Genomic DNA, 10,425 nt, shown 5'->3' with positions numbered 1-10,425 from the left:
ACAGGCTGCCGGAAGTGTAAGGCCCCGTTACCGGTAACCCTACTTTCGTGTTGGATTTACTCATAAACACAGTTCTAAATATCAGAGTTAATTAAAACATTTATGCGGAATATAAAACTTTCATTAAACATTACATAATTCATAACATGTCTCAAAACATCCTTTGTCTTTCACATTAAAGCATTAAAATTAGAACATCATAAGTCTTCAGATGCCAGACTCTTGTTCAGTGCCATGTGTCTCCTCAAGCGAGCTGCCTCATCCTACTCACCTGCGTGCATACTAAAAGTCAGCTACGCTGAGTGAGTTCTAGATAATCACATAATCATACCATTCACATAACATTATATTCTTTCATTCATACTTTCATACTTTCATACTTTCTTACTTTCTTACTTTCATACTTTTTACTTTCTTCCTTTTTTTTTGTATTAACTTACCATCATATCTTACGTTATAAAGAACATTACACCCTACATTCCTCGAGTATTATTAGGGCTCGGTACCCTCTTTCCTCGAGTATTATTAGGGCTCGGTACCCTCTTTCCTCGAGTATTATTAGGGCTCGGTACCCTCCTTCCTCGAGTATTATTAGGGCTCGGTACCCTCTTTCCTCGAATATTAGTAGGGTTCGGTTCCCTAGTTCTCGAATATTAGTAGGGTTCGATTCCCTCTTCGTTACCATACAACCATACATCATACCTCGAGTATTATTAGGGCTCGGTACCCTTTCCGTAACCATACAACCATACATTATCATTTCTTTCTTTTATTGTCTCTATCACGTTCATACACATAAACATACATAACATACTTACCTTATACATAGCGTTACAACCTGACAGTACGTGCAATATCCGAAGATCGTTCACGTATCATCAAGCAATCATTCATACATTTCACATTATCCACATAAGCATACACTTATCTCTTTGGATAAGCGTATTAACAAACATATTGAGTATGCACACAGCCCCGAAAACATAACACATAAATGGGGCTAGAAACTCACCTGAACACGGTTACGTTCACCGTTAATCGTAATCCCTTTCTTCAGTTGTGCACGGCTGACTGAATAACAAGTATACGTATCAATTAACTATCACTTCTCATAATGTATTTCTATCTTTATATGACCCACAACGAATGGGGGTCCGGGGGCAGCGCCCCTGGCAGCGGGGTCTAGGGGCGGCAGCCCCTAGCAGGGTCCAAGGGACAGAGCCCCTGGCTGGGGTCGAGCTGCCAGGTCAGCTTGGAAAAATTTTATTTCCATTAACTGTCTTAACACATTTTTCATTAGATTTTTAATTTATTTTCTAAACGAACTTGGCTTTAGGCGAAGTTACCATTTAGGCGAACTTGGCTTTAGGCGAAGTTACCATTTAGGCGAACTTGGCTTTAGGCGAAGTTGCCATCAGGCGAACTTAGCTTGCAGGCGAAGTTCATCAGGCGAACTTGGCTTGCAGGCGAAGTTCATCGCTTTGAAGGCGAAGTTGCCCAGTTACAGGCGAAGTTGCCCAGATCAGCCGCTGTTTGGTTTCTAACCATCTTTTTGGGCGATTTTAACACCCTTGTTATGGTTCAACATCACCCACTACGCTTCCCGACCATTTTTGGTCATATCTACGCTAAAAAGCTTGGATCTTTAAACTTCAAAGATCAAGAATCATACCTTTTTGGGCTTGTTTGGATCTCGTTTACTTGCTAGCACACTAATCGCTCTCTCTCGGACCTGCCCGATTCTTCCCTTGGCTCGGCCGGCCGGCGAAGTTAGTGTGGTATGTGTGTGTTTTGGAAGTGTGAAAGGATAAGATGGAAATGAAGATATTTTGGGTTTAGGGGATATTTATATCCCTTAGATCCCATTCTCATTTAACCCATCTTAATTAATCCAAGTCCATGGTCCGCTCCTTCCCCGACATTAATCAATTACGCGAAATCACTAAACATAACTTCCTTTATTCAACATTAAAATTTTAGGATGTTACAGGAAGCCGAAGAGAGAAAGGAGAGTGGTGGTGGTGGCTGCGGGTGATGGAGAGGGAGGTGAGAAGGGACGGCCGGAGGTGGTGGGTGGTGTTCGCCGGAGGTGCGCCGGCCGCCGGAAATTGGCCAAGGTGGGTGGCGGCTGGGTGAATGATTTAGGTTTAGGGTTTTATGTATTTATATATATATATATATATATATATATATATATATATATATATATATATATATATATATATATATTTTAGTTATTTGCAAACAGGTCCTCCAACTCCTAAATATTATACTAAGGTTACTAAACTTAACAAATTGTTAACATAGATTGAGAATGGCAAGAAGTACCCCTTAGAATTTATAAACAAATTTTATGTTAAATGAACAACGATTAGTACACGCCTACATGACGGGCTCGAAGTATAACTTATTAAAATAAAGCGTGACTGAAAAATCAAAATCCGAATTTGACGAATGTCACTGTATCCCCAACTTTTTGGAAATTTCATCCTGAAATTAAAATAAACTTAACGAAAAAGTAATTATTAACGAATATTGTCCTTTGTATGATAATTGCATGAACAATTTTTTTTTATTATTATATTTTTTGTAAAAGAATAACGTCAAATCCTTGCATGACTCGAAAAACGCTACAAATGAGAAACATGATAAAAGCACTTATATATTGGATGTACCGGCGGCGTATCCACCATGCTTTTATCATGATTCGCATTTTCATCGTTTTTCTGCCATCATCCTCAGGTCTGAGTTATCGCACATAAGTGTACTTACTATGGCTTCCATACGGTGATTTTGATAATTAAGTGTCCACCCATAATTATTTAGATCGTCGTATGGTCCACATGGTCGTTTCATTGTGTGGTTTAAGAGACATATTTATTTTGAAATCTTTAAATAATAGATGTGTAAATAAATTTGTTGAATTTTACCAATATTGACAAAACAGTACTAGCGGTTGAAAATTTTGGGATTCACTTTTTAATAAGTAGGAAAATGGGACACATAAATGAAACAATTTAAAGTCTTAGTATATAAACCAAGACGAAAATAACAATTTGGCTTAAATTTAGTAAAGACGATCAAATAAAAAAAATTAGGGTAAAAAATTACGAGACGAGGATTGAAGTCAAAAGTCCTTATCGCGAAGAAATAAGTAAATCATTAGAATCCATGGTTTAAAGTCGGGTCACTAAATTAGTATAAAATCCGATGGGTGAAATTTAAGAAAATCCAATAAGTGAGTACATGAGGTAGGGATAAACAATGATACAATTAATAATAGCATACGATGAGATTTATACGTGAACAAACTTGAGGTTATAAGATTTGAGAATTCGATTTCGTGAAATCACGAGGATGAGGTCAGTTTCTTGGGATGACGCATACGTGTATCAACATAAATAAAAATAGCATTTGATTAACAATCAAGACAATCGATGAAATATGATAAAACGTGAGTACGACCACTATTGTGAAACCATTTATATAATCGTCATTATAATAACAGTTTCTAATAGCGCAAAAACTTGTAGACAGCCACACATAGGTCGTTAATAGATTAGATAAAATGATATAGAATAACGTATAGAATCGCGTTTACATAAATGCTCAAATAGAGATAACATAGTCATGAAAATATCGTTTAAAAGATAAACGAGATTTTGGCGAAGTTAAGGTTTTGAAAGTATTACACAAATTGTTATTAAATAGTTTGCATTCGGTCACAAAAATCAAACACAACAATGAAATCTCATGTGCAAAACATTGTCATCGAAACATCTCATCAAATGAAAATAAAATCGCAAAATTGTGAGACTCGAATTTAATGACTAAATATATAAATCGCGTAACCTATAATAGACTAAAACTGAAAATGAGGTCTTAAGTAAGGTCGTTTTATTGTTTCTAAGAAATGTACATAATAACGAAGCATCGCGGTAACGCATTGTTAGGGAAAATATTTAAATCATTATTGAATGTAAATCTTGTAACCCAAATTGTTAAAGGAGTTTGTATACATAAAGCGGTTGTGATAAAAAAATATTTATAAAATAATGCTTGCGATAATAAGAAGTAATAGTTTGCGTAAATCGTTGTTGAGCAAAAATTTGTGTAACAATATAAAATATTTATAAATGCGTCCCAAGATTTGCAAAGCCGTGGTCATTGAGTTTATGCAATATAAGAAAAGTTGTAATTTATTACTAAATAAATTTCCGCATTCAACATTCAAAGTGAAACCTCGATTTATAAAGTTATTAAGAGATTTATCACCTTAGGTGACAATATTTAAAATTTAAAATCTTGAAATCATACATATAATCATTTAATAACCCTTAAATACAATTCCTCATAATAAAATTTACCATATATATATTTAGGGTTTATAATTTTAAAAACGATTATTCGAATACATGAGGTTATTATAAGTACACTAGTTGTATGTATGTATATATGTATATATATATATATATATATATATATATATATATAATTTCAGGGAAAAATGAAACTTGCATGCGTAGGGAGGGGTCTTAGGTTTCGTACGGTGAATGGTTGGAAATTTAGTAGTAAGTGAGAGTGTTTAGGTCGGCTTGAGTAGTTGAGTTTTCTTAAGTTGAATCGATGGGGTTTGTTGAGTTTATGTCTTTTGAGTGGGTTAGGCTTGGATGATTTGTGTGAGTAGTGGTTGGGCTTATTTGGGCTTGGGTTAAGTTGATGGGCTGAATAATTTGATCTTGGTTAGTTTGGGTGGAGATTTGGTTTATACATATATTTTGTAAGGATTGTTTGGGTTTCTATTTTGATATCAAATTTTATGTTGGATGGGAACGGTGTGGCGATATGGTTTGTGACTCGACATAGCGTGTTTGTCGTGTCTTTGAAGCATTTGGATGGCAAGTTTGATAGGTTTTCGTGGCGTAAAGGTGGCGGTAGTTAGGGCCTTTTGTTGGGTTGATTTTTGTATATCTTGTGCTTGCATAGGGTTTGAGTAGGTGAAGGTATAACGTTGATGTGTTAGGTTTCGTTTATATTTGAGGAAAATATTTGAGTGCTCGGGAAACTTTTGAAATGGAAGGGTGGTTTGATTTAAGCTGGTAGTTTGAGATGGGATACGGGTGTTTGGGAACCTGTGGTTGCGTTTAGTGAGATTTTTTTACTGATAATAAGTATTAAACTGAAGATATCAAAATTTATAAATAATGTTTGAAGCATCCATGAAAATTTTGATAATTAAAATTAAAAGTTAATATATGTATAAGTATATGTATTATATAAATAGAAATTTTTTGAGATCCGAGTGTGTGAATCACACACCTCTTTTTTTTATAAAGATTAACATAATTTTTTTTGCTTATGAGAAAATTTAAAATACGTAAATTGAATGTCAAAATTTGTTATGAGGTTTCAATATTAAATGATGAATATCGTCTTTGGGAAAAACAAAGTTGCGAAATGTGAATATTTTTTTGCCAAGTTCGTTATTTAATATCGTGTAACAAAAATATCATGGTAAGTTAAATGACCGGCATTGTAAATCGAGAAATAATAAGTAAACTATTTTGATCTTTAAAGTAAAATTTCTATGAAGTTTTGCATGAGAGTTTCAAGAAGATTACAAACTATAAGTTTGTGACTTTCATGAAAGATAATGGCAAAACTATCATAAAAATTTTAAAACGTGTAAAATCGTATGATGTAAATTTTTTTTATTTGCGAAAATTTATAACGAACTAAATATTGCATGATGAATGTTGTTATGAAAATAAATTTGGGTAGCGAAAATTTTACCACGGGTATTATATAATATAATTAAAACGTCGTGAAAAGTTTAAAAAAATTAATATTGTGAAAGGATCGTTCAAAATAAACTGAATAGTTATAAAAATGAAATTTTTATACAAATTTTATTTGTACAAGGACTTTAAATAAATTTAAAGTTTATATAATAGAAGATTTACTTGAAAAGTTGAGGTGAAATTTATCATAAAATTTTTTTAATATAATGAAATTTATACAACAATATTTTTTTTGTTTGTAAATCGTTTTAATGAAAATATATGACATATTAAAAATCATTATGAATAGATCAAACTATATATATATATATATATATATATTTATTTGTTTATTTTTTTACTTATATCGAAGAGGTTTTATTTTAATGAACGAAATTCGCAATAAAAATACTTGTGAAATCAAAATGAGAAAATTGGTGTAAAACTTTACCATATAAAATTGGGATATAAAAGAATTATTAACAATAAGAAAAATATAACATTTATAAATGAAAACTTGTGATAAGAATTTATAACAAAATAAAGGAAAAATGGTATAAATTCTTGAAATCTGTAAACAATGTCTTAAGAATTTAAAGATGGAAAAATCGTGCATGAACCACCATGACTTGATATTTCAACTCTAAAAAAAATACATTTACAAAACATCACGTTGGAGTCCAAACATGTGCACGAACCACCACGACTTTTCATGTTTTTGACTCAAATAATAATAACACAATAAATCATGATACAACGTCATGTCAAAACACTAGTCCACGAACCACCGCGGTTCTATTGTTTCAACACCGAAAATTAGCATGGCGAGCGGAACGCTCGCATTCGACTACTTAAAGTGGTCATCTCATATGAGACAATCTTTAAGAAGATTTGAAACAACGGGATCCAAGTTAAGCTCGTGATCCATAAAACACAATAAAAATCTAATGTTTTTACGTTTTAAGGTAAGGATACCTTGGAGTACTATGAAAGTGTGTGTATGTGTATATTTATGATTTGATAAAATAAATAAGTATATAAATAAACAAGTGCATGGAACAATCAAATAGGGTAAACACGTATAGACAACACGTATAAGGACCCTAAAGTAAAGACTATACTAGGTCGTTACGTCTAACCACCTATCCTATAGTGTTGTGGCTTTGATACCAATCTGTCACACCCCGACCAAAGGTGGAACATGCCGGGGTGCAACGTGATTGGACAAATACACAAGACACTATTTAAAGTGACAATATTTAATCAACTCATTTTATTTCAACAAATCAATAAACAACACATCTCGTCCACACAAACAAGTTGAATACAAGTAGCAATTATGTTGTTCGTTTTACTAATATCCTAATAGTCTTGGTAACGTTTTCATCAAGTCCTCGAGTCAACAAAAGTCAAACCTGTAACATTTCATAAAATAAAGTTTGTCAACACAAAGGTTGGTGAGCAATTCATAAGTTTGAGCATATAAGTATATAGTAATAAAAAGCCATAAAACTTGTATACAAAACGATAAATAAAGGCAACAACTTGGATAAACTGACAAGCGCTAATAGAATTACGTTAGCGCCACCTAGATACAAGGGGTTGCCAAGTAGTCTAGGATTTAATAGAATATCGTTAATTGCATTACGTTAACGACACCTTGCTACAAGGGGATTCCAAGTAGTCTAGGATTTATAGATTCAACCAACCGAAAGTGATAAACACATAGACATATAGCATAGAACACCAAATCAAGCAAGTATTTAAGTAATGTATACAATCATGTTTGTGGGTTTAAGATTCAAGTAAATAAAGAATTTAGTTTGATAAGTATGAAATGTCACCCCAAAACGGAAGATGGAAAAAGGGGTATGAAAGTACTCACCTCGATTGATGAACCGAGAAATAAATAGATAAATAAATGAAGCTCGAACGGTAAACGAACAGATTCGACTTGAAATGATAAACACCTTAGCTAAAATAAATAATGTAATATATATTAATGAACTTGAAGCCATAATGAAACTATATTGGAAACATTGAACGAGGAGGTTCGGTGGTTAAATCAAGTTACCGGTTAGTTTGTTAATGATTAGTGACTCGAACATAATTGATAATTAGAATAAAAATAATATTATTTTATTGGGACTTTTGAATAACTAAACCAATATTAAATAGAAACAAGACGGGTTTTAGATCAAGAGTTCGGTTTTCATAACAATGAATTGACAATAAAATTTATATTAATATTATTAATAATAAGGATATTAATGATAATAATAACTTTAGAACATGTTATATATATATATATATATATGTGTGTGTATATATACATATATATCTAGATATATAAGATAATGGTGAATATAATATATAATATACCACTCATCGAGAATTTGTTGTTAAAATTAATAATAGTAGTAGTAATAATAAATATAATAATTATTACTTTATTGTTGAAAACGTTATTAATAGGTTTTAAGTTTTAATGATAATAATAATTATTTTTAATACTAATTATATGTGTCATATTAATAATAACTAATACTTATATCATTTTAATAATAGTAGTATTAATGATAAAAAAAGATATAACCCGAGTGACAATGACGTTAAACGACAACTAGGCCCGACATGGGTTTCGGTTCGATAAAACAAATGGGTAATATTAACAATATTAGATTTTAATAATATTCCTTAATAATCATAGTAATAAAGATAATAATAATCATAATAATGATAATCTATTATTATGAAAATAATGATGATAATAATAATAATAATCTTGTTAATAATAATAATAATAATGATATACTAATAATTATCTTGTTAACAATAATAATAATAATAATAATAATAATAATAATAATAATCTTGTTAATAATAATAATGATAATACTAATAATTAGTTATGAGATTTATAATAATAATCCCAACAAAATACTCTCCAAAGTCGGTTTAGGGGGAAAAACGAACTCGTGACTCGATTACCGGTTGTTCATCTTTTCCCCAAATCACACCAACTCCAAACCCGTCCAACCCGTTTCCAAGAGTACAACCAATAAATAAACCGACACATAAAAACCGATCATTAACAATTTAGACTCGATAAATTGATATATATGAACATTAATAACACCAACACCCAATTTAATTTACCTTTAGATGTTTACGAGTCGCACCTGCCGGAGACGGAAACCGCAACCGGAGGGAGAGGGAGAGAGACGGCGCGAGAGAGAAAGAGAAGAGAGAGATAGGGTACGACGAGAGGGAGAGAGGGAGAGAGACGAGGAGAGATAGAGAGAAAGATACAGACGAGAGAGAGTGAGAGAGACAGTGGTACACCGGTGGCCGGTTTTCCGGTCACCGGAAAAACGCGCAGTGAGGGGAGGGGCTACAGGCTGCCGGAAGCCGAAGAGAGAAAGGAGAGTGGTGGTGGTGGCTACGGGTGATGGATAGGGAGGTGAGAAGGGACGACCGGAGGTGGTGGGTGGTGTTCGCCAGAGGTGCGCCGGCCGCCGGAAATTGGCCAAGGTGGGTGGCGGCTGGGTGAATGATTTAGGTTTAGGGTTTTATGTATTTATATATATATATTTTAGTTTTTTGCAAACAGGTCCTCCAACTTCTAAATATTATACTAAGGTTACTAAACTTAAGAAATTGTTAACATAGATTGAGAATGGCAAGAAGTACCCCTTACAATTTATAAACAAATTTTATGTTAAATGAACAACGATTAGTACACGCCTACATGACGGGCTCGAAGTATAATTTATTAAAATAAAGCATGACAGAAAAATCAAAATCCGAATTTGACGAATGTCACACACATCCTCCCCAAGTACTCTAATCACATCCATTCCCATCTCAACCCAACCAGAAACCCAAACAACAATCGAAAACCAAAGCCTACCTTTAGCCATAACCACATTATTTCAAACCCAAGCCTTAGCCATGCCTACCCAAACCACAACCTTATTCACCCACTTGATCACCTCACCTTCAATCTAAATCCTTACACCAAGACTTTTGTCCAGTGGTAAGTTCACGAAAGCTGTGATATACACGGACCCTATCCTTAATAGGATTCAGGCACTGGAGGAATCTAACGTTAAGCGAACTGAGCGGGGGAATGTGTTACTTGAGTTTGTGAAGGACCAAAAGAAGAAATTCGTGGAGACTGAAAAGGAGAAGGCAGTGTTGATTGATAGGGTTACTTGATTGGAGAAGGAACGAGATGCCAAAACTATCCATACCATGATGATCCCCCCATCATTTATTTCAAATGGCACAATTTCACCAAATCATGGGCTATCAGACATGCAAATGGCGATCTCACGTATATGCACTACTCGGATATGCATTCATTGTCTCAACTTGACTTGAATAATTTTCAAAGACTAGTGGGTGAAGGAGCTAGTGAAAAGAAGCTGGAATGATGTTTTAGAAGGTTTCTGAGCAAAGATTGGAAGGATGACTACCCCAATTTCAATCTTAACAAGGGAAGAGCTAGCTTATTTGCATCCAACTGAAGTCGATCCAGCCATCGGCAAGAGAAGAAAGGCATGAAGGTACAAGATACCAAAGGATCATGGAGAGCCTATCTACCACAGTGAGCCATTCACTCCCAATGTGCTTTATGATT

The sequence above is a fragment of the Bidens hawaiensis genome, unplaced genomic scaffold (assembly GCF_021521415.1).
Source record: "Bidens hawaiensis isolate Kalapana, Puna unplaced genomic scaffold, B.hawaiensis_p1.1 tig00057466_1, whole genome shotgun sequence".
Lineage (NCBI taxonomy): Eukaryota > Viridiplantae > Streptophyta > Magnoliopsida > Asterales > Asteraceae > Bidens > Bidens hawaiensis.
The sequence above is the reverse complement of the archived record's forward strand: the minus strand, read 5'-3'. Positions refer to the sequence as shown.